Raw genomic sequence first — 25729 nt, 5'->3', positions numbered from 1 at the left:
GTCAACCTTCCTGGGCAGTCAAAAATACATGTATATAGTCCACCATCTGCCTATAAGGTTTATTCAGTTCCTTGGATTCCCCTGAAGATCCTGTGGTCTTGTGGTATCTACTATTGAAAACAATCCATGCTTAAGTGGACCCTGCAGTTCAATCCTGTATTGGTCAAGTGTCAACTGTATATAAAAAATATAAAGAAATTAACTTTCTCATACCAATATTCTTTTTCCCCTAGGAAATTAGAGATTAAGAACAACAAAAAAAGTATCTGAAAAAAACTCTTTATAATTGTTAGTATTTGCAGGCATTAAATGAAAAAGAAAATGACCACTAATTGCATTCTGAAAGTCCCTATTGTATCTCTGTGTTCTGTAAGCCTATTAACCTATTGAAGTTATATGCAAAATTATGTTTAAAAACCACATATTTCTGGGAGTTCCCATCATGGCTCAGTGGATAACAAATACTACTAGGAACCCTGAGGTTGTGGGTTTGATCCCTGGTCTTGATCAGTGGGTTAAGTATCTGGTGTTGCCGTGAGCTGAGGTGTAGTTTGCAGATGAAGTTCAGATCCCATGTTTCTGTGGCTCTGGCATAGGCTGGTGGCTACAGCTCCAATTTGACCCCTATCCTGGGAACCTCCATATGTCATGGGATCGGCCCAAAATATGGCAAAAAAGACAAAGAAAAGCACATATTTCTGACAAGTGGCCTCATATCAGTCATTAGATATGCCAATGGATCCTCAACCTAAAATCTAGTGACTTTATTAGCAATAAAGACTGATATTACATTTAAAAATATTTATATTTACAAATTACCCAGGACATTTTTCACAGAACTAGAACAAACAATCCAAACATTTATATGGAACAACAAAAGACCCAGAATCGCCAAAGCAATCCTCAGAAACAAAAACCAAGCAGGAGGCATAACTCTCCCAGACTTCAAGAAATACTACAAAGCCACAGTCATCAAAACAGTGTGGTACTGGCATCAAAACAGACAGACAGACCAATGGAACAGAATAGAGAACCCGGAAATAAACCCTGACACCTTTGCTCAGTTAATCTTTGACAAGGGAGGCAAGAGCATAAAATGGGAAAAAAGAAAGTCTATTCAGCAAGCATTGCTGGGAAACCTGGACAGCTGCATGCAAAGCAATGAGACTAGAACACACCCTCACACCATGCACAAAAATAAACTCAAAATGGCTGAAAGACTTAAGTATACGACAGGACACCATCAAACTCCTAGAAGAGAACATAGGCAAAACACTCTCCGACATCAACATCATGAATAAATATTTCTCAGGTCAGTCTCCCAAAGCAATAGAAATAAGAGCAAAAATAAACCCACAAGACCTAATCAAACTGAAAAGCTTTTGCACAGCAGTGGAAACCCAAAAGTAAACAAAAAGGCAACTTACAGAATGGGAGAAAATAGTTTCAAATGATGCAACGGACAAGGGCTTAATCTCTAGAAAATACAAGCAACTTACACAACCCAACAGCAAAAAAGCCAATCAATCAATGGAAAAATGGGCAAAAGACCTGAATAGACTGTTCTCCAAGGAAGACATACAGATGGCCAGCAAACACATGAGAAAATGCTCCACATCACTGATCATAAGAGAAATGCAAATCAAAACTACCATGAGATACCACCTCACACCAGTCAGAATGGCCATCATTAATAAGTCCACAAGTGACAAGTGCTGGAGGGGATGTGGAGAAAAGGGAACCCTCCTGCACTGTTGGTGGGAATGTAAACTGGTACAGCCACTATGGAGAACAGTTTGGAGATACCTTAGAAATCTATACATAGAACTTCCTTATGACTCCACAATCCCACTCTTGGGCATCTATCCGGACAAAACTCTACTCTAAAAGAGACACGTGCACCCGCATGTTCATCGCAGCCCTATTCACAATAGCCAGGACATGGAAACAACCCAAATGTCCATCAACAGAGGATTGGATTCGGAAGAAGTGGTATATATACACAATGGAATACTACTCAGCCATATAAAAGAATGACATAATGCCATTTGCAGCAACATGGATGGAACTAGAGACTCTCATACTGAGTGAAATGAGCCAGAAAGACAAAGACAAATACCATATGATATCACATAACTGGAATCTAATATCCAGCACAAATGAACATCTCCACAGAAAAGAGAATCATGGACTTGGAGAAGAGACTTGTGGCTGCCTGATGGGAGAGGGAGGGAGTGGGAGGGATCGGGAGCTTGGGCTTATCAGACACAACTTAGAATAGATTTACAAGGAGATCCTGCTGAGTAGCATTGAGAACTATGTCTAGATACTCATGTTGCAACAGAACAAAGGATGGGGAAAAAATGTAATGTATACATGTAAGGATAACTTGATCCCTTTGCTGTACAGTGGGAAAATAAAATTTGAAAAGTTGATATTTACACAACTTAGAGGGCTATATTTCAATTAGGCATACAGAAAATTTAATAGCATTACTGCAAACAAATTTAGCAGATATTTGTTAATGTAATTTTTGTCATTAAACAAGTCTTTCTGTGAAAAGCAGTATTCAGAAATTACATTCATCAATGCAATAAGTTGAAGTGTTATATTTTAGACAATAATTACTTTTTTCAAATCAAAGTTATTGAGGAACAAATTACATACAATAAATTGTGGTCATTTTAAATTGTTCAATTTAATGATTTTTTACACATGTACACCAGGACAATTACTATCACAATCAAAACATAGAAATCTAGAACATAGGCCATTTCTATAACTCCCCAAATCTCATTTCTCTTTCCAAGAAATCCTTATTTCTTATCTCCAACCCCAAGGAAATGCTGATCATCTATATGTCTATAAGTGAGATTTGCTTTAGCATATCTGTAACACATTTAGATTACTACGGTGTATGTCCTTTGGGGTCTTTCTTTTTCAATAAGAATAATATTTTGAGAAACACACTTTTTGTTACACAAAGCATTTATTTTTATTTAATGATCTTTATTTCTATCTATTATAGCTGGTTTATAGTGTTCTGTCAGTTTTCTCCTGTACAGCAAGGTGGCCCAGTCACACATACACATATACATTCATGTTTCTCACATTATCATAATAATGCACTTATCCATCATAAGTGACTAGATACACCTCCCAGTGCTATACATAGGATCTCATTGCTTATCCATTCCAAAGGCAGGAGTTTGCATTCATTAACCCCAAATTCCCAGTCCATCCCACTCCCTCCCCCTCCTCCTTGGCAACCACAAGTCTGTTGTCCAAGTCAATGAGTTTCTTTTCTGTGGAAAGTTTCATTTGTGCTGTATATTAGATTCCAGATATAAGTGATATCATATGGTATTTGTCTTTCTCTTTCTGACTTACTTCACTCAGTAGGAGAGTCTCTAGTTCCATCCATGTTGCTGCAAATGGCATTATTTTTTCTTCTTTATGACTGAGTAGTATTCCATCATGTATACATACCACATTTTCCTAATCCAATCATCTGTCGATGGACCTTTGGATTGTTTCCATGTCTTGGCTATTGCAAATAGTGCTGCAATGAACATGCAGGTGCATGCGTACTTTTCAAGGAAAGTTATGTCTGGATATTTGACCAAGAGTGGGACTGCTGGGTCCTATGGTAGCTCTATGTATAGTTTTCTAAGGTATCTCCATACTGATCTCCACAGGGGTTGTACCAGCTTACGTTCCAACCAACAGTGCAGGAGGGTTCCCTTTTCTCCACACCCCCTCCAGCATTCGGTTATTTGTGGACTTATTAATTATGGCCATTCTGACTGGTCTGAGGTGGTATCTCCTGGTAGTTTTGATGTGCATGTCTCTAATAATCAATGATGTTGAGCATTGTTTCAAGTGCTTGTTGGCCGTCTGTATACCTTCCTTGGAGAAATGTCTTTCAGGTCTTTTGCCCATTATTCCATTGGGTTGTTGGCTTTTTTTGCTGTTGAGTTGTATAGTTTGTTTGTATATTTTAGAGATTAGGCTCTTGTCAGTTGCATCATTTGAAACTATTTTCTCCCATTCTGTAAGTTGTCTTTTTGGTTTCATTTTTGTTTCCTTTTGCTGTGCAAAAGCTTGTCAGTTTGATTAGGTCCCATCGGTTTATTTTTGCTTTTATTTCTGTTGCTTTGGGAGACTGAACTGAGGAAACTTTTGTAAGGTTAATGCCAGAGAATGTTTTGCCTATGTTCTTATCCAGCAGTTTGATGGTGTCTTGTCTTATGTTTAGGTCTTAAACTATTTTTAATTTACTTTTGCACATGGAGTGAGTGTATGTTCCAATTTCATTGATTTACATGCGGCTGTCCAGTTTTCACGCACCACTTGCTGAAAAGTCTGTCTTTTACCCACTTTGTACTCTTGCCTTCTTTGTTGAAGATTACTTGACCATCGGTGTCTGGGTTTATTTCTGGGTTCTATATTTTGTTCCATTGGTCTGCATGTCTGTTTTGGTGCCAGTACCACACTGTCTTGATTACTGTGGCTTTGTAATATTTCCTGAAGTCTGGGAAAATTACGTCTCCTACTTTGTTTTGTTCCTCAGGTTTTCTTTGGCAATTTTGGGTCTTTTGTGGTTCCATATAAATTTTTGGATTTGTTTTAGTTATGTGAAAACTGTCATGGGTAATTTGATAAGGATTGCATTGAATCTGTAGATTGTTCTGGGTAATGTGGCCATTTATACCATACAAATTTTCCAACCCAGGAGCATGGGAATATCTTTCCATTTCTTTGAATCCTCTTTAATTTCCTTGATTAATGTTTTATGGTTCTCAGCATATAAGTGTTTCACCTCCTTGGTTAGGTTTTTTCCCAGGTATTTGATTTTTGTGAGTGCAATTTTAAAAAGGATATTGTATTCCTTTTTCTAATATTTCATTGTTAGTATACAGAAATGTGACTATTTCTGAATGTTAACCTTATATCCTGCTACTTTGCTGAATTTGTTGATTAGTTCAAGTAAAATTTGGGTTTAATCTTTAGGGTTTTCTATATATAGTATCATGTCATCTGCATAGAGTGACAATTTTACCTCTTTTCTTCTAATTTGGATACATTTTATTGCTTTTGTTTGATTTCTGTGGCTAGGACTTCCAAAATTATGCTGAATAACAGTGGTGAGAGTGGGCATCCTTGTCTTGTTCAAAATTTAGTGGGAAGGATTTCAGCTTTTCTCCATTGAGTATTATATTTGCTGTGGGTTTGTTGTAAATGGATTATATTATGTTAAGGTATGTTCCCTTCATACCCACTTTGGCAAGAGTTTTTTTTCATAAATGGATGTTGTACCTTGTCAAATGCTTTTTCTGCATCTATTGAGATGCTCAATTAGTTTTTGACTTTTCTTTTGTTAATGTGATGTATGACGTTGTTTGATTTGCATATGTCGAGCCATCCTTGTGAACCTGGGATGAATCCCACCTGGTCATGGTCCTTTCAATATGTTGTTGGATTCAGTTGGCTAAAATTTTGTTGAGAATTTTTGTATCTATAGTCATAAAAGATATTGGCTGATAGTTTTCTTTTTTGGTGGTATCTTTGGTTTTGGAATGAGGGTCATGGTGGCGTCATAGAATGTCATTGGGAATGTTCCTTCTTCTTCAACATTTTGAAAAAGTTTAAGGAGGCTGGTATAAGTTCCTCTTTGTATATTTGGTAGAATTCTCTTGTGAAGCCATCTGGTCCTGGGCTTTTATTTGTATGGACTGTTTTTATGACATATTCAATTTCATTTCTAATGATTGGTCTGTTCAGTTGATCTATTTCTTCTTAATCCAGTTTTGGCAGGCTGTAAGTTTCTAGAAAATTGTCCATTTCTTCTAGGTTGTCAAAAATTTGGGCATATAATGTTCATAGTATTCTCTTATGGTTTTTTGTCTTTCTGTGGTACCTCTTATGATTTCTCCTGTTTCATTTCTCATTTTATTATTTGGGTTTTTTTCTCTCCTCTTCTTTTTGAGTCTGCCCAGAGGTTTGTCAATTTTGTTTACATTTTCATAGAACCATCTCCTGGTTTTATTGATTTTTTCTATTGTTTTTGAATCTCAATATTGTGATTTCCTCTCTGGTCTTTATGATTTCCTTACTTCTGCTGATTTAGGTTTTGTTTTTTCTTCTTTTTCTAATGCATTTAGGTGGTGGGTTAATTTGTCAATTTGAGGGGTTTTTTTTTGTTTTTTGGAGGAAGGCTGTATCACTATGAGTTTCCCTCTGAGCACTGCTTTTGCATCATCCCATAGATTTTGAATGGTTTTGTATTCATTATCATTTGTCTTGAGGTATTTTTAAATTTCCTTTCTGATTTCCTCATTGACCCATTTGTTTTTTAGCAGCATATTTTTTAGTGTCCATGTAGTAGGTTTTTTCTCCTTTCTTTTCCTGTGGTTGATTTCTAGTTTCATGCCATTGTGGTCAGAGAAAATACTTGAAATAATTTCTATACTCTTAAATTTGTTGAGGTTAGCTTTATGCCCCAGTATGTGATTGATCCTTGAGAATGTTCCATGTGCAATTGAGAAGAATGTATATTCTGATTTTTTGGATGTGATATCCTGAGAAATGTCAATTTAGTATAACTTCTCTATAGTGTCATTTAGGGTCTCTGTTGCCTTATTGATTTCTGACTAGAGGATCTGTCCATTGATGTCAGTGGGGTGCTAAAGTCTCCTACTCTTATTGTAGTCCCATCAATTTCTCCTTTTACGTTTGTTAGTATTTGTTGTATGTATCTGGGTACTCCTATTTTAGGGGCATGTATTTTGATGCTTGTAATATCCTCTTATGAATGGATCATTTTAAAATTAATGTCTTTCTTTTTCTTTATGGCCTTCATTTTAAAGTCTATTTTGTCTCATATGAGTATTGCCACTCCTGTTTTCCTGTCTTGTCCATTGGCATGAAATATCTTTCCTATCCTCTCCCTTTCAATCTCTATGTTTCCTTTGCCCTAAGGGAGTCTCTTGTAGACTGCAGATTGTAGGTTTTTGCTTTTTTATCCAATCTTCCACTCCATGTCTTTTGATTGGAGCATTCAGTCCATTGATATTTCAGGTAATTTTTTTGGTCTTTTTTTTTTGCCTTTTCTAGGGCCACTCCTGTGGCATATGGAGTTTCCAAGGCTAGGGGTCTAATTGGAGATGTAGCCATCAGCCTATGCCAGAGCCACAGCAACACAGCCACGTCTGCAACTGACACCACAGCTCATGGCAACACGAGATTCTTAACCCACTGAGCAAGGGCAGGGATCGAACCCACAACTTCATGGTTCCTAGTTGGATTTGTTAACCACTGTGCCACGACGGGAATTCCTATTTAAGGTAATTATTGATAAATATGTATTTATTGCCATTTTAAACCTTGATTTCCGGTTGATTCTACTTTTCTCCACTCTTCCTTTCTTTTTTTTTTTTTTTTTGATTGGATTATTAGTATTCATTTTATGCTTATCTACTTTTCATTTTAGTCTTTGTGAATGTAATGTTTGGTTTTGATTTGTGGTTACCCTGTTTTTTAAGTATATTAACCCTTTCCTATATCTGCTTGATATAGCCTGATAGTCATATAGGCTCTAACACATTATTTTTTAAAAAAAGTCTATATTTTCTTACTTTCCTTCCCCATATTCTTGGGTTTTGAAGTCCTTTTTTTTAACATCTTCATATTTGTTATTTGGTGTTCCTTGTTTTTATCATCATTTTTACAGTAGGTTTTTTTTTCCCCACTTTTAGATCTCTATGCTGTCTTATTTAAGTAATTGCTTTGCAATTTTGGTTTCCTGCACCCTATTTCTTGTTACCTCTTTTTTTAATTTTAATTTTAATTTTTTAGAGAAGCCCTTTCAGTATTTCTTTTAGAATGGGTTTAGTATGGCTGTACTCTTTTAGCTTTTTTTTTGTTGTTGGAGAAATTCTTTATTTCCCCATCTAATTTAAATGATATTCTTGCTAGATAGAGTATTCTAGGCTGCATTTTTTTTTCCTTTCAGAATTTGAACATATCTTGCCACTCTCTTATGGCCTGTAGTGTTTCTGTGAAGAAATCAGCTGATAGCCTTATGGGGGTTCCCTTATAATTAACCCTTTGTTTTTCTCTTGTTGCTTTTAGAATATCTCTTTATCTTTAACATTGGCCATTTTTGTTATAATAGGTCTTGGTGTGAGCCTATTTGGGTTCATCTTGTTTGGGGCCCTCTGTGCTTCCTGTATCTTGATATCTGTTTCCTTTATATTTGGAGAGTTTTCAGATGTGATTTCTTTAAATATATTTTGAATCCCCTTTTCTTTTCTTTCTCCTTCTGGAATTCTTATGTATAGATTTGCCCACTTTACAATATCTCTAAGATCTCTTATATTGCTTTCTTTTTTAAATTTGGTTTTCTGCCTGCTAATTTGGTATTTCTGTCTGATTTCTATTACTCTATCTTCCAAGTTACCAGTTTGTTCCTCTGCATTATTCTTTATGCTCTTTAGTGACTTTAGCTCAGTTTGTGTCTCTTCAAATGAATTTTCTAATTTTTCCATGTTCCTCATATTTTCTAGTTCCTTTCTAAAGTAATCTGCATTATTGTTCATATCCACTCTTAATTCTTTGATATTCAGCTTTAATTCTATCAATATTTTCATTATCTCCCTTTTGAACTAAGTGTCTGTTAGACTGCAGAAGTCTGTTTCATTGCTGGCTGATTCAGGTGAATTTTCCTATTTTTTAGCTGGAATGGTTCCTGAGCTCCTTTATCTTGGTTATGTTTTTCTTTTCTTTTTTTTTCTCAGTTTAGGGAAGCCAAACTGTAGTCTTGGAGGGCTACTTCTATGCAAGAGCACCCCTTTGTATTTGTGTGTGTGGTTGCTATTTATTTTTGGCATGGGAGTTTGGATATTTGCTGTCTTTTTCTTCAGTGTGAGCAGACTATCATCCCCAGGTTGCTGAGTGTGTTTCCAGATAGAAGGAGTCCAGATAGAAAGAGTCAATGGGTAGGGCTATCAGTCAATGCCTTGTTGTTGGACTCTTAACAGCAGCAAGGACCTGCAGGAAGATGGTGCAGCCTACTCCTAGTTGCAGGGCCCTGGGAAGTGGTAATGAGCCTTAGACAGTTTTATGAAGTGCCCAGAGCATATGACAGTGGCAGCAGAAGGGTGTGTGAGTTCGCAGGGGAGTGAGAGCAATGAAAGTTAGTGTTTAATTGCAATGCCCTCCTCTGAGGTAATTGGAGCTGCAAGTGGTGCCTATTCAGAGACTCCTAGTGTTAGTGGGCCATGGCCTCTGAAATCAGTGATAATTACAGTGATTTGCCCTCACCACCTGTAGACCTTGCAAGGAGCACCTCTCCCACTTAGCCCATACAGGAGTTGCTGAAAAGTCTGCTCCTAGTTGTAGAATCCTTGGAAGCATTACTGATCAAGCATGTGGGCACTGCCTGGATCATTTAGCACTTGTAGCAACAGGGCAGGTATGGTCCCAGGAGGGTGAGAGAAACAACAGGTAGTGTTCAGTCACAATGTCCTCCTCTGTGGTGCCCTCTGAGGTGATTGGAGATTTAAGTTGTTCCTGTTCAGGGACTCCAAGTGGTGGTGGGCCACACCTACCTCTGGAGTCAGAGATAACTGCTGCAGCTTGCCCCCACCACCTGCAGACCATGCAAGAAGCCCTCTGCCCCACTTAGCCCATATAGGAGTTGCTGCATGAGATGCTCTAGATGTAGGGTCCTGGGACGTGACAGTGATCAAGAATGTGGGCACTTCCTGGAGCATTTGGCAGTGGCAGTATCAGCTGTCTTGTTGTGTTCCCAGGGGAGTGAGAACAACAACAGGTGGTGTTCATTTGCAGTGCCCTCTTTTATTTTTTTTTTTGGCTGACCCCTGAGGTGACTTGGGCCACAGGTGGAGCCCATTCTTGCCAACAGTGGTGGCAGGCCTCTGGCCTCTGAGATGACCACCGACATCAGTCCCTGATGCCTATAGATCACATAAAAGGCACCACATCACACTTAGCCCCCCACTGCCCTTAGCCCACACAATAGGTGCCTGGCCATCAGTAACCCACAGAAGAAGTGCAAGGTCTCCCATAGCCTGAGCTATTGGCTTCTCACCAACTGTAGCCAGAACCAGAGGCTCCCCACCCTCTGAGAGTACACATGTGCACAGGGAGAGTCCTATGATGATCCACCCCTCCTCCTCTCAACCTCCCCAACAATGGTGCCTTGCTTTTGTGGGCCCAGACCTCCCTCCAGGTTCCCTCTGTCTGGGCATTCCACTCCCCAGCCCAGAGCACACTCTTCCCCTGCCTGTGGCACACCACTCCTTAACCCCTCAGGCTGTCCCTACATAGCCAACCCTAGTCTTCTCCCCAGTAGATGTTCTGTGTGAATTTTTTTACATGTAGATGTGTTTTTTTGATGTGTTTGTGGGAAAAGGGGAGCATGACCTCTTGCTAATGCACCATCTTGATCCTACCTCCCACCAGAATCAGTAGTTTTAATTTTAATTTTCTTGATGGCATTTTTGTAATCCAAGGAAGTACAGGGAAAGATTTTTTTTTTCCACTGTACAGCATGGGGACAAATTTACACATACATGTATACAATCTTTTTCTTTCCATTATTCATTTGAGATGTAAGTATCTAGACATAGTTCTCAATGGTACACAGCAGGATCTCGTTGTGAATCCATTCTGAGAGCAATAGTTTGCATCCAATAACCCCAAGCTCCCAACTGCTCCCACTCCATCCCTCTCCCCCCAGGCAGCCACAAGACTATTCTTCAAGTCTATGATTTTCTTTTCTGTGGAGATGTTCATTTCTCCTGTATATTAGATTCCAGATATAAGTCATATAACATGGTATTTATCTTTCTCTTTCTGACTTACTTCACTCAGTAGGAGAGTCTCTATTTCCATCCATGTTGCTGCAAATGGCATTATGTCATTCTTTTTTATGGCTGAGTAGTACTGCATAGTGTATATATACCACATTTTCCTAATCCAATCATCTGTTAATGGACATTTGGGTTGTTTCCATGTCTTGGCTATTGTGCATACTGCTGCAATGAACATGCAGGTGCATGTATACATTTCAAGGAATGTTATGTCTGGATATATGCTGGGTCATATGGTAGTTCTACGTATAAATTTCTACGGTACCTCCAAACTGTCCTCCACAGTGGCTGTACCAGTTTACATTCCCACCAACAGTGCAGGAGGGTTCCCATTTCTCCACACCCCCTCCAGCATTCGTTATTTGTGGACTTATTAATGATGGCCATTCTGACTGGTGTGAGGTGGTATCTCATGGTAGTTTTGATGTGCATGTCTCTAATAATCAATGATGTTGAGCATTGTTTCAAGTGCTTGTTGGCCATCTGTATGTCTTCCTTGGAGAACAGTCTATTCAGGTCTTTTGCCCATTTTTCCATTGATTGATTGGCTTTTTTGCTGTTGGGTTGTGTAAGTTGCTTGTATTTTCTAGAGATTAAGCCCTTGTCCGTTGCATCGTTTGAAACTATTTTCTCCCATTCTGTAAGTTGCCTTTTTGTTTACTTTTGGGTTTCCACTGCTGTGCAAAAGCTTTTCAGTTTGATTAGGTCTTGTGGGTTTATTTTTGCTCTTATTTCTATTGCTTTGGGAGACTGACCTGAGAAATATTTATTCATGATGTTGATGTCGGAGAGTGTTTTGCCTATGTTCTCTTCTAGGAGTTTGATGGTGTCCTGTCATATATTTAAGTCTTTCAGCCATTTTGAGTTTATTTTTGTGCATGGTGTGAGGGTGTGTTCTAGTCTCATTGCTTTGCATGCAGCTGTCCAGGTTTCCCAGCAATGCTTGCTGAATAGACTTTCTTTTTTCCCATTTTATGCTCTTGCCTCCCTTGTCAAAGATTAACTGAGCAAAGGTGTCAGGGTTTATTTCCGGGTTCTCTATTCTGTTCCATTGGTCTGTCTGTCTGTTTTGATACCAATACCACACTGTTTTTGATGACTGTGGCTTTGTAGTATTTCTTGAAGTCTGGGAGAGTTATGCCTCCTGCTTGGTTTTTGTTTCTCAGGATTTCTTTGGCAATTCCGTGTCTTTTGTTGTTCCACATACATGTTTGGATTGTTTGTTCTAGTTCTGTGAAAAATGTCCTGGGTAATTTGGTAGGGATTGCATTGAATCTGTCAATTGCTTTGGGTAGTATGGCCATTTTTACAATATTGATTTTTCCAATCCATGAACATTTATTTACATTGAGATTTCCAATCCATGAACATTTCTTTACAACTTTAATTTCCTTGATTAATGTTTTATAGTTCTCAGCATATAAGTCCTTTACCTCCTTGGTCAGGTGTATTCCCAGGTATTTGATATTTTGGAGGTAAAATTTTAAAAGATATTGCATTTTTGTATTCCTTTTCTAATATTTCATTGTTAGTATACAGAAATGCAACTGATTTCTGAATATTACTCTTATATCCTGCTACTTTGCTGAATTTATTAATCAGTTCAAGTAGTTCTTGGGTTGAGTCATTAGGGTTTTATGTTGTAGTATCATGTCATCTGCATACAGGGACAGTTTTACCTTTTCTCTTCCTATTTGGATGCCTTTTATTTCTTTTGTTTGTCTAATTGCTGTGGCTAGGACTTCCAAAACTATGGTGAATAGCAGTGGTGAGAGTGGTCATCCCTGTCTTGTTCCAGATTTGACTGAGAAGGCTTTCAATTTTTCTCCATTTAGTTTATATTTGCTGTGGGTCTGTCATAAATGGCTTTGATTATGTTCAGAAATGTTCCCTCTATACCCACTCTGGTGAGAGTTTTTTTCATAAATGGATGTTGGACTTTGTCAAATGTTTTTTTTCTGCATCTATTGAGATAATCATATGGTTTTTGCCTTTACTTATGTTAATGTAGTGTATGATGTTGATTGATTTGTGTGTGTTGAACCATCCTGTGAACCTGAGATGAATCCCACCTGATCATAATGCATGATCTTTTTTATATGTTGTTGGATTCAGTTGGCTAAAATTTTGTTGAGAATTTTTCTTTGTCTGGTTTTGGAATTAGGATGATGGTGGCTTCATAGAATGTCTTTGGGAGTGTTTCCTCTTCCTCAGCCTTTTGAAAAATTTTATGGAGAATGGGCACCAGATCCTCTTTGTATGTTTGGTAGAATTCACCTGTGAAGCCATCTGGTCCTGGGCTTTTATTTGTAGGGAGTGTTTTTATAATGTGTTCAATTTTACTTATATGGATTTTTCTTTTCAGTTGGTCTGGTTCTACTTGATTCAGTTTTGGCAGGCTGTAAGATTCTAGAAAATTGTCCATTTCTCACAGATTGTCAAATTTATTAGCATGTAGTTGTTCATAGTATTCTCTTATAGTTTTTTGTATTTCTGTAATATCCATTGTGATTTATCCTTTTTCATTTATAATTTTGGTTATTTGGGTTCTTTCTCTCCTATTCATAGTGAGTCTAGCCAGGGGCTTCTCAATTGTGTTTACCTTTTCAAAGAACCAGCTCTTGGTTTTATTAATTTTCCCAATTGTTTTTTGAGTCTCTATTTTATTGATTTCCTCTTTCATCTTTATAATTTCCTTTCCTCTGCTGACTTTAGGTGTTTTTGGTTCTTCTTTTTCTAATTCATTTAGGTGGTGGCTTAAGTTTCAATTTGAGATTTTTCTGCTTTTTTGAGGAAGGCCCATATTGCTATGAATTTCCCTCTGAGCACTGCTTTTGTGGCATCTCATAGATTTTTAGTGGTTGTGCCTTCATTATCATTTGTTTTGAGATATTTTTAAATTCCCTCCTTGATTTCCACATATACCCATTTGTTTTTTAGCAGCATGTTGTTTAGTTTCCATGTAGTAGGTTTTTTCTCCTTTCTTTTCCTGTGGTTGATTTCTAGTTTCATACCATTGTGGTCAGAGAAGATACTTCAAATTTCTATGCTCCTAACTTTGTTGAGGTTAGCTTTGTGCCCCAGTATGTGATTGATTCTTGAGAATGTTCCATACACTCTTCAGAAGAATGTGTATTCTGGTTTTTTTTTGGATGTAGTATCCTGAAGATGTCAATTAAGTCTAACTTTTCTATTGTTTCCTTTAGGATCTCTGTTGCTTTATTGACTTTCTGTCAAAAGGAACTCTCCATTGATGTGAGTGGGGTATTAAAGTCTCCTACTATGATTGTATTCCCATCAATTTCTGCCTTTATGTCTGTTAATATTTGTTGTATGTATCTGGGTGCTCCTATATTTGGGGCATATATGTTGATGATAGTAATATGCTCTTCTTGAATGGATCCCTTAATCATTAAGTAGTGTCCTTCTTTGTCTTTATGTCTTTCATTTTAAAGTCTATTTTGTCTGATATGAGTATTGCAATGCCTGCTTTCCTGTTATGTCCATTGGCATGAAATATTTTTTCCCACCCCCTCACTTTCAATCTTTCAATCTATATGTGTCCTTTCTCCTAAGATGAGATTCTTGTAGGTGGCAGATTGAGGGTTGTGTGTGTGTGTGTGTGTGTGTGTGTGTGTGTGTGTGTTTCCAATCTGCCACTCTGTGTCTTTTGATTGGAGCATTCAGTCCATTGACATTTAAGGTGATAATTGATAGAGGATTATTGATTGCCATTTTAAACCTTTTCCAGTTGATTCTATGATTTTCCATTCTTCCTTTCTTTTTTTTGGCTGGATGGTCTCCGATTATTTTCTGCTTGAGTGTTTTTCTCTGCATTTTTTTTTTTTTGCAAATGTAATGTTTGGTTTTGATTTGTGGTTGTCCTGTTTTTTTAAGTATGTTAACCCCTTCCTATCATTGTGTGTTTTCACCTGATAGTCTTGTGGGTTCAAATGCTTCATTACCATACTAAAATTAAGAAGAAAAAGAGAAACAAAGAATCTATTTATTTCCTTACTTTCTTTGCCCACATTTTATGATTTTGATGTCTCTTGCTTTTCTTTTTAATTTTGTTTTGTTTTAAACATCTTCTTGATTAGATCTGTATGCTGGCTTATTTGAGTGACTGCTCTCTGATGGTGGTTTCCTCAATCCTAGTTCTTCCTCTCTCTCTCTCTTTTTTTTTTATATAGAACAGCCCATTCAATATTTCTTTTAGAATGGGTTTTGAATTGCTGTATTCTTTTAGCTTTTGTTTGTCGGAAAAAAATTTTTATTACCCCTTCTATTTTAAATGATGTTCTTGCTGGATAGAGTATTCTAGCTTGCATATTTTTTTTTTCCTTTCAGTGTTTTAAATATCTCTTGCCATTCCCTCCTGGCCTGTAGAGTTTCTGTAGAGAAATCAGCTGATAGCTTTATGGGGGTTCTATTATAAGTAACATTTTGCTTTTCTTTTGCTGCATTTAGGGTCCTCTCTTTATCATTAACTTTTGCCATTTTTATTATAATGTGTCTTGGTGTGGGTCTATTTGGGTTCAACCTGTTTGGGGCCCTCTGTGCTTCCTGTATCTTGAGCTCAGTATCCTTTATATTTGGGAAGTTTCCAGTGATAATTTCTTCAAATATATTTTCCATCCCCTTGTCTTCTACTCTTTCTGGGATTTCTATTATATGTAGATCGGCCCACTTTATATTATCCCATAGGTCTCTTATATTGCTTTAATGTTTTTTCATTTGTTTTTCTGTCTGCTGACCTGATTGGGTGATTTCCATTTTCTATCTTCCACATCACTAATTCATTCTTCTGAATTATTCATTATGGTTTTTAATGCCCTTAGCTCAGTTTGTATCTCTACAAATGAATTTTCTGGTTTTTCTTGGCTCCTCCTTATATTTTCTAGTTCCTTTCTGAGGGAGTCTGCATTACTATTCATATCCTCTCTTAATTCCTTCAGTATTTTCACTATCTCCTTTTTGGACTCAAAGTCTGTCAGACTGCAGAGGTCTGTTTCATTGTTGAATGCTTTAGGTGAGTTCTCCTGTTGGTTTGACTGGGGGTGGTTTCTCAGCTTCTTCATCTTGCTTGATATTTTCTTTTTCTTGGTGGAGTTCTACTCCCTGTTGCTGGGCAGGGTTTGCCCTGGCACTGCGGTGTAGTGGTTCCTGAGGGCTGGCATTGTTGGCTGGTCTTCTTTGAGGCAGTGTGGCATTTCCTGAAGGTAGACAGAGCTAGTAGGGTCACTCTGAACCAAAGGAGGACTTCCTGAGGGCTGGTAGGACTGGCAGGACCACACCACAATGGATGTAGTCTTCTTGTGGCCAGGCTGAGCTTCTGCTGGTGTTTCTGGGCTGTGGAGCTCTTCCACGGGATGGGTGGTTCTGGGAAGCTGCTCCACATGAGTGCAGCACTTCCTGAGGGTGGCAGCAGATAGCTGGGCTGCTGGGAGACAAGGGATCACTTCCCCAGGGCAGCCAGAACCGGCAGGGCCACCCTGCAATGGAGACAGACTTTCTGTTGCTGGGCAGAGCTTGCTGTTATGTTTCTGGGCTGCAGAGCTCTTCCAGGGGACAGGCTGTGCTGGGCAGCTGCTCTATGGGAGTGTAGCACCTCCAGAGGGTGAGCAAAGCCCCTGAGGTAGTCAGCTTCCCCACAAGTGGTGAGGCTAGCCCTCCAGGATGGCAGGTGGCCTCAGGTCAGGCATGTGTGTGGGGCAGGGGTTGGGGGATGCACTGGGAAGCACTGCTCTCTGCTAGCTGGTGGGCAAGTATGCTCACTGTGGCTCAAGGAGTATTTTATGGAAGCTCACCCCTCCTCTTCTCCCCTCCCCAACACTGGCACCTTGTCTCTCCTGTGGGTCCAGATCTTCTCCCAGATTCCCTCTGTTGTGGCTTTTCACTCCTCAGCCCTTAGTTTATTTTTTCCCTTCATCCATGATGCACTGCTTCCTAATCCCTCAGGCTGTCTCTGCACCACCACCACCCAACCAACCACTTCCAAGTCCCGCAGGCTGTCTCCACACCGCCAACCCAATCTACTGCTTCCTAGTCCCAAAGGGAGTCTCTGCACTGCCAACCCCAGCCTGCTCCTGAGGCTAACCTCTGGAGCCAAGGTCTCAGTGCCCAGCCCCCACCGAAGCATCTTGGTTTTTGGTGACTGTGCCAGTAGTTTGGCTCTCACTCTGCTTTTCAGATCTCAGACCTACTGCTCTTCTTGGCCTCTGGAGATCCCTGGATTTGGTTGATCTTACCATCAATTAGGTGACTTTCCAGGGTGTGGATTCCTTTTCTCCTCCACAGTTCCCTTTTGGGAGCACCTGTCCAGTCCCGATTCCCCTTCTCTTACTCTCTTTTCTCTTGTTTTACTCAGTTATGTCACGAGATTCTTGTCATTATTGGAGGTTTAAGTTCTTCTTCCAGCATTTAATTGCTGTTCTGTGTGTGTTGTTTAACACGTAGATGTGCTTTTCTTGTGTTTGTGGGAGAGGGCGAGCATGTCCCTCTGCTCTTCTGCCATCTTGCCTTCCTCTGATTTTTTTAAATCAGATCTTGTACAACTATCTTTAAGCTCACTGATGTTTGCATTTGCTTTTGCTTTTGTTTCTGCATTTACATGAACATGTGTGTTTGTTTGTTTATTTCTTTATTTCTTTTTTTCTTTCTTTCTTTTTTTTGCTTTTAATTCCACACTGTGGCATATGGAAGTCTTTATGCCACAAAGGCATATAGAACATAATTTTAGGGTCGAATTGAATCTGCAGCTGCCAGACTATGCCACAGTCACAGCAATGCTGGATCCTTAACCCAATGAGAAAAGCTGGGGATTGAACCTGCATCCTTATGTATACTAGTTAGGTTCTTAACCTGCTGAGCCACATTATCTCCTGTGTTTCTGACACTAGGCACAATTGGGTTGTCTGAAAAGCTCTCTTTGCTAAAATACTGAGTAGGCATCACTGTCAATTCTATTGCAGTTTTGTTTTTTGTTTTTTTTCAGAGATCATATATATATTTTTTTTTCTTTTTTTTCTCCTATACTTGCCCCACATTTCCTTCTATTCATTGTAAGAGTCAGGAAGAGAAGTACCTTAAGGGAACCACTATGTTCTTGAGTTTCTTAAATCCCTCAAGAAGCACTGAGGAACTTTTAATAATCTATTTAATTGTACCCTTTGATCACAAAGGTAACTCCAGGGGCTCTATTCCCATTTGAACAAAGGTAAATATATAACTGAAATTTGTAACTAAACTTGTTTTCTGATGTAACTGTTCATTTATCATCTTACTCTTGCATTCATGGCATGGAGTCTGTGCCTTATATTAAAAAAAGTTTGAATTTCAGTCCTGTTACCTGTTAACTACTCTCATTCTCTTAATATATATCATTGTAAACCTCAGACAAATGTATCTTTTGTGTGTTTGGTTTTGGTTTTGGTTTTGGGGGGAATATAGAAAAATAATCCGTGAGAGTAGATGGTGATGAGGTTCATAAAGGAATTCATAAATGTTGATTTCATTTTTCTTTTACTCATTGGTAAGTGAAATTCGTGTATTTAAATATTCAACATACATGCATTCTATCAACAAATTAATAATATTAAAAAATGGAGAAGAAGAAAAAATATGCTCATATTTTAATGTGATAAAGACTTTAAATTACAGGGGAAAGGCATAACTGTAACTTGGCTAATTCTCACTCCTTATCCTACACTCAAATCTTTTTTTCTGTGTTAACTTCCAAGTTTTTATGCAACTTCTGTGGAGGTAATGAAAAATCAATGTTTAAATTCAAATCTGAATATTATTTAAAAATGAATTACCTTTTTTTAAGGCTGCACCTGTAGCATATGAATGTTCCAAGGCTAGGGGTTGAATTGGAGTTGCAGCTTAGGCCTACTCCACACCCATAGTAATGCAAGATCCAAGCTGCATCTGAGACCTGTGCCTAAGCTTCCAGCAATACAGCATCCTTAACCCACTGAGCCAGGCCAAAGTTTGAACCTGCATCTTCATAGAGATAACTTTGAGTTTTTAACCTGCTGAGCCACAACTGAAACTCCATTAATTGCATTCTTAGTCATAACTATGTTTCCCTATGGGTATTATTCACATGTCATTCCAGATACTCTACATGTAACAAATATTTCCTTAGTTCTTTTTATTTCAGTAATCCTAAAATATTCTGTTTCTGAGTTTTACCTAATGTACACAGGGAAAAGTATCTCCCAAGTGAAAGGATGATAAAGCCCCAATTCCAACATCTTTTTTTTTTTTGTCTTTTTGCTATTTCTTTGGCCCGCTCCCACGGCATATGGAGGTTCCCAGGCAAGGGTCGAATTGGAGCTGTAGGTGCCAGCCTACACTGGAGCCACAGCATCGCCAGATCCGAGCCGTGTCTGCAACCTACACCACAGCTCATGACAACGCCAGATCCTTAACCCACTGAGCAAGAGCAGGAACTGAACCTGTAACCTCATGGTTCCTAGTAGGATTCGTTAACCACTGCGCCACGATGGGAACTCCATCCAACATCCTTTATTCTGTGAAAGTAAAGTTGCTAATGTCCTGAATTGTTGAGAATATTTATTTATTTATTTATTTATTTATTATTTTATTATTATTATTATTTGCTTTTTAGGGCCATACCTGCTGCATGTAGAAGTTCCCAGGCTAGGGGTCAAATTGGAGTTACAGCTGCTAACCTACACCACAGCCACAACAATGTGGGATTCAAGGCAGGTCTGTGGCCTGCACCACAGCTCAGGGCAATGCCAAAATCTTAACCCACTTAGTGAGGCCAAGGATTGAACCTGCATTCTCATGGATCCTAGTTGGGTTAATTAACTACTGAGCCACAAAGGGAACTCCTGTATTTTTATTTTTTATATACATATGAAAAGATAGCTCAATTTTATGGGCAAAATATGTAATAATAAATGTACATTGGTGAAGTGGAAAAGATCGTTTGCATATTCTAAGAAACATGGTGGAACATCATGAAAAACAAAGTATTGCAAAGAAATAGCTGAATGTTTTATAGGGTTTGCTTTTTTATTATTAAAATGTAGTTGATTTACAATGTTGTGCCAAGCTTGCTTTTATAAGTTTGCTTTACTTTTTCTTAGAAAGAAATACTCTGTTTCCTGAGTTTCCTGGGACAAGTATTGCTGTTGGATATGAAAGGCCAATTACAAGTTTTGTTCATCATGTTTCATTTTCCAGCTCAGAGTGATTTCTCTCCTCATTCCTAAAGGTCACTCTTCCCAGCCAATCTTTCTAGCTATTTTCTCTTTTTTTCTCATCTCTTTTTCTCTACTTTTTTCCCCATATGCACCTGAAACATCAAAGTTCCTGGGTTAGGTGTCAAATGGAACCTGCAGATGAGGCTTACACCTCAACCAAAGCAATGCTGGATGCAAGCTGCATCTGAGACCTACTTAGCAGCTTGCAGCAACACCAGATCCTTAACCTACTGAGCAAGGACAGGGATCGAACTTGTATCCTCATGTAGACAATATTGGGTCCTTAACCCACTGAGCCACAATGGGAACTCCCCTCTGGCAAATTTCTAAGGATGACTCCAGAAGTTTTCAAAATTTGTGCCTTGCCTTTCATTATATTCAGGTTTAGATGAATGTAGAGTGTGAGCTAAACATGACAGCGTAAGAGGAAAAACTCATTGAAATTTTATAATACTGTTTGTTCCTATATAATTGATACATTTGATATTAGTTCTATTAAATCCAAATAAGAAGTCTTAATGAGAGTGTCAAGGAGAGCTTAAAATTTTCCAACTTCAAATATTATGCTTTATAAACTGGACTTTACATATTTTAAAATTAAATTCACTAGAGTTTTTTTCTTCATATTAAGAGAAGCGTTTTGAATGCATCCTGAAGCTAAGACCCTAATGTTTTCTTTCTTCAAAATAAGCAATTTCCTATGTAGTAAGAAAGTAAACTGTGCTTGAAGAAACTAGAAATTTCAAGTTATTTTTTCTAATTTTATAAGTAAAATAACTACAGTATAGAGGCCAATAATTCAACTCATACTGCTAGTTAGTGATTCCAAGTAGTTTTGATAACACAGCACAGTTATTCTCCACTTATTCCAAACTCCTTATCATTAACAGGCACCAAGAAAAATGATGTTAATTTTACCTTAGTGACCAAATTTATACTTTGTGATTGACAGATCATGCTGACATTAAAGTGGTCCTCTTCCTTTTGTTCCTACTCATCTATATTATTTCCTTGGTGGGAAATTTTGGAATACTTGTTCTAATCCAAATAACACCCAAACTCCAAACACCCATATATCATTTCCTGAGCTGCCTGTTATTCATTGGCATTTGCTATTTATCAGTCTTTGCATCCAAAATTCTGCTGAACTTCTTTGTTGAACCAGGGACAATCTCTTTTTGGGCATGCATTGTGCAATATTTTTTATTTGTATCAATCCTTAACTTGGAGGCTTTCTTGCTGGCAGGAATGGCTTATGACTGTTATGTGGCCATTGTGAACACTTTGCTTTATACAGTGGCTATGGCAAAAGTAGTTTGTGTTGTACTGGTCATTGGCTCCTGTGTGGGAGGTTTAATAATCTCATTGACACACTTTGTTGGTTTGCTGAAATTGTCTTTCTGTGGAACAAACATCATCAGGCACTTCTTCTATGACCTTCCCCCACTGCTGAAGCAGTCCTGTTCTGACACATCCAACAATGAATTGTTGCTTTTAATCTTCTCTATCATTATTGTCATGATAACTTTCATGAATGTTATGATCTCCTACATCTTCATTGTTGCTGCCATCCTGAGGGTCCACTCAGCAGCAGGTAGACACAAAGCCTTCTCCACCTGTGCCTTACATCTCATGGCCATGACTTTATTCTATGGCTCTATAAACTTGTTACATTCAACCAAGTTCCCAATTTGCCTTAGATCAAGAAAAAGTGATATCTGTGTTTTATACCCTAATGATTCCTATGTTAAACCCATCGATTTATATAGCCTATGGAACAAGGAAGTGAATGATGAAGTGAAAAGGGCTAAAGAAATGAAATACATCCCTTGTTAATTGCATACCATGTGTGCCATAAAATATTAGACAAACAGTACTTTGGATAATGACATTTATAAGAATTTATTAAAACTAGGAATCCAAAGGACTCCTAGAATTTATTTAACTGAAATGCTCTGTTCACAATGGAAGAAAAGCCCTGGAAAAATAACATTTCATAGGACAGATGGCTGGTTATTGTGTGAACTATTCTAATAAACCTAACTAAAATCTAGGTTAGTTATCTCTAGATGACTGTTAACATCTTTATTCCTATATGTGGGCTAAGGCTAAAATGACTATATATGTATAGAGATATAGACACACAGGCATATATGCAAATAGAGATGAAAACATAAAATTCATAAATAGATACCTCTTACTTCACTTTCCATATTAAGCACAAAAAATCAAAATATTTTTAAAGCAAAAAATGTTTGTACTTGAACTATCCAATAAAACTCACATATATATGCTCTTTGAATTGGCCTGGATTATTTATAGTCAAATATTCTACAAAATAAATGTAAACACTCAAAAATAGAAAGAGAACTTGGTTTTCATTACCTTTCCAATCACAGGGCCTTCTTTCCTGGCCTTGGCTTCCATGACTACAAATGAAATTGAACAAGATACAATACCATGGTTTTATTAACACTTCACATGGAAGGACCACTAATATCAGAGAAAACGTAGCCTGAAGAAAAGATGCCTCCATGTTCATTAGGGAATCATTAATCATCAGACTCTGCGCCCACTTTCCTTTAAGGATCTTCCAACATTTTTTATAAATGTTAGACAAAAAATTACCTGAAAGTAATCTAGGTAGGCAAAAACCTGTGCTATGTAATCCACAGAGGGAGAACATGTAAAGATGATCATTCCTTCTTTGATTCAAATTATATGAACAGGTGCATAATGATAAAAATACTGACTGTTTGGTAGGGATCAATTTTCCCTAAATTGTTATAAACCCTTGTATCTGGAAAACAAAAGCAGTATTCTCAAGAATACCTACAGAAGTTCCCATTTTAGCCAGCTGGTTAAAAACCTAACATAGTCTCCATGAAGATGCAGGTTTGAGCCATGATCTTGCCCAAGGCTTACAAATCTGGTACTGCTGCAAGAATCAGTGTAGCTTGCTGATGTTGTTTTGATCCAACATTGCTGTGGCTGTGGTATAAGCCTGTAGCTGCAGCTCTGATTTGACTCTCTAGCCTCTCTCTAGCTTGGGAACTTCCATATGCTGCAGGTGTGGCCATAAAAAAAATTTAAAAATAAAGAACACTTTCACTGCAAATAAATTTATTTTTAATATTTTTGAGTTTGTTTTAAATACTGAAAAAACTAGCAGCAGCTAGGCTAAGGACTACCAAAAAAAAACCAACTGGATACTCAGTAAAATTAATTCATGGTGGAGTTCCTGTAATGGCACAGTAGAAACAAAAACAACTAGGAACCATGAGGTTGTGGGTTTGATCCCTGGCCCAGCTCAGTGGGGTAAGGATCCAGCATTGCCATGAGCTGTGGTGTAAGTCACAGACACAGCTTGGATCTGGCATGGCAGTGGCGCAGTGGCTGTGGCATAGGCTGGTACTGTAGCTCTGATTAGACCCCTATCCTGGGAACCTCCATACTCTAGGAATCTGGCCCTTAAAAAAAGGAAAAAAAAATAATTCATGATTTTACATGACAGGACAAATTAAATTTTTTTTTCCTCATGACAGCCAAAGTCATATAAGTGAATGGTTCTATTATCTGTGAAGTTAATAAACTGACATGCTCAATATATTAGACTTTTATTAAAGAAACATATCAAAGTTTACTTTTCAGAATGAAATAATAATAATAATAATACCTCCTACACCACCAGCCCCCAAAACAGATGCAATATTATATAGCCCTGTCAATTTTTCCAAAATCATTTCATTTATTATTTGAAATTGGGTCTTATAAGGCTGCATTTATGTATGAGCCATTCATGTAAATGCTATTGTATGGAAGGTTTTTAAATTTTTTTTTCAATGGCCACACCCCACACCCTCAGACTATATAAATTCCCTGGCCAGGGATTGAATCCAAGCTGTAGCTGCAGCAACACAAAATCCTTTAACCTGCTGCACTGGATGGGGATTGAACCTATGCCTCTGCAGGAACCTGAGCCACTGCAGTTGGGTTCTTAACCCACAAACCAGAGTGGTAACTCATGAATGGTTTAATTTTCAAGTTAAAATAAATAGAAAAATAATAATTATAATAAGCAAACCTAATTTTATATGGGCCTGCACAATATACTGGTATGGAAGTTCCCAGGCTAGGGGTCAAATCAGAGCTGCAGCTGCTGCAGCCACAACAATGCAGAACCTGAGCTGAGTCTGTGAACTACACCAAACTCATAGCAATACCAGATCCTTAACACCCTGAGTGAGGCTAGGGATCAAACCCAATTCTCATGGATATTAGTCAGGCTCATTACTGCTGAGCCACAATAGGAACGTCCTAAAAATTATTCTTATGTTCATCCAATAGAATAACAGAAATTTTTGAACCTGATATTTATTTTGGTGTCTTAATTGGGTAATTTATCCCCAAATTAAAAGATAATCTGTTATATGAAAACACACACCCCTGAATTTCATTTAGTAATTGATTTGACATCACTGGAATGTATATATTTTTCACACTTTTTAGGAGTAATATATCAATAATAATGTATTTATAGAAGCACATGATCATCAACAAATCGAAGTTAGCAGTCTTTAAAACATAGATATATAATTATATAAATCATACTTATAAACATGAGTGGAATTAATTTATTAATTTATTTATTTTTATTTAATTATTTTTTATGTTGTTAGTCAAACACGCTCCCCATTCAGGGAGTCCTCAACTTTATTTTTATTTTTATTACTCAATAAATTTATTACATTTATATTTGTACAATGGTATAGCATTTCCATCCTAAACCCCCAGCATCCTCCTACCCTCCCAGCCTTTCTCCTTTGGAAACCATAAGTATTTTTGAAGTCTGTGAGTCAATATCTGTTCTGGAATTTATTTTTAATTTATTTTAATTCATTTTCTCCTTGTACAACCTCATGTAAGTTAAACAAGGACATATGTGACAATTTTCCCTAAGACTGAAAAAAGGACAAATACAGGAAGTGCCATAATTTGGAAAGATAAATGCCAGGGGGTCTTACTTCCCCTAGGCATTTCTATCTATTTTGATGAAATATGGTGTTCACAGGATCCCTGCAGTATTGCATCCTCCAAAGGCCCTGAGCCAAATCTAAACAGATTTCAGGAAATTAAGAGAAAGGACCAGACTTCCTCTCAACACCATGTAGGTAGTTCATTTACATGTTCTAAAAAAGGAATTTTAAGTAATTTCTCCAGTTTTCAAAAACATCAACTCTCAGTACATGCTTTGAATGAAATATGAAGAAAAATTATCTGCCTCAAATCCATTCTAATTATCGACATGCATGAAATAGAATCAGATCATTACCAAATCAACTGGTTCTGTTGAAATCATTACTGAGTTTATTCTATATTTACTGTGTTTAAAACTTCATATAATTATATAAATTGCAACAGGGAATCTATTTAAAGAAGTTTTTAAGATCTAAGATTGATTAGTACAAACTGTTGAATTTTGTTAAATCAGAGAAAAAGAGAAGCTATTTATTTGATCCTATTAACAGAACTAATTTTTACACTCAAAGATTAATTTGCTGTACATAACTGAATTTATAGCAAAAGAAA

At 37.6% G+C, this 25729-nt stretch overlaps 1 pseudogene; it reads left to right on the top strand.

Annotated features, from left to right (window-relative positions):
* The window catches only part of LOC125137415 (olfactory receptor 1052-like), a 43164-nt pseudogene extending 21188 nt beyond the window's left edge, over positions 1 to 21976 (top strand).
* The last annotated feature ends 3753 nt before the right edge of the window (positions 21977 to 25729 follow it).

The sequence above is a fragment of the Phacochoerus africanus genome, chromosome 10 (genome assembly GCF_016906955.1).
Source record: "Phacochoerus africanus isolate WHEZ1 chromosome 10, ROS_Pafr_v1, whole genome shotgun sequence".
In the NCBI taxonomy this organism is placed as follows: Eukaryota; Metazoa; Chordata; class Mammalia; order Artiodactyla; family Suidae; genus Phacochoerus; species Phacochoerus africanus.
This window is presented reverse-complemented; position numbering and strand designations above follow the sequence as displayed.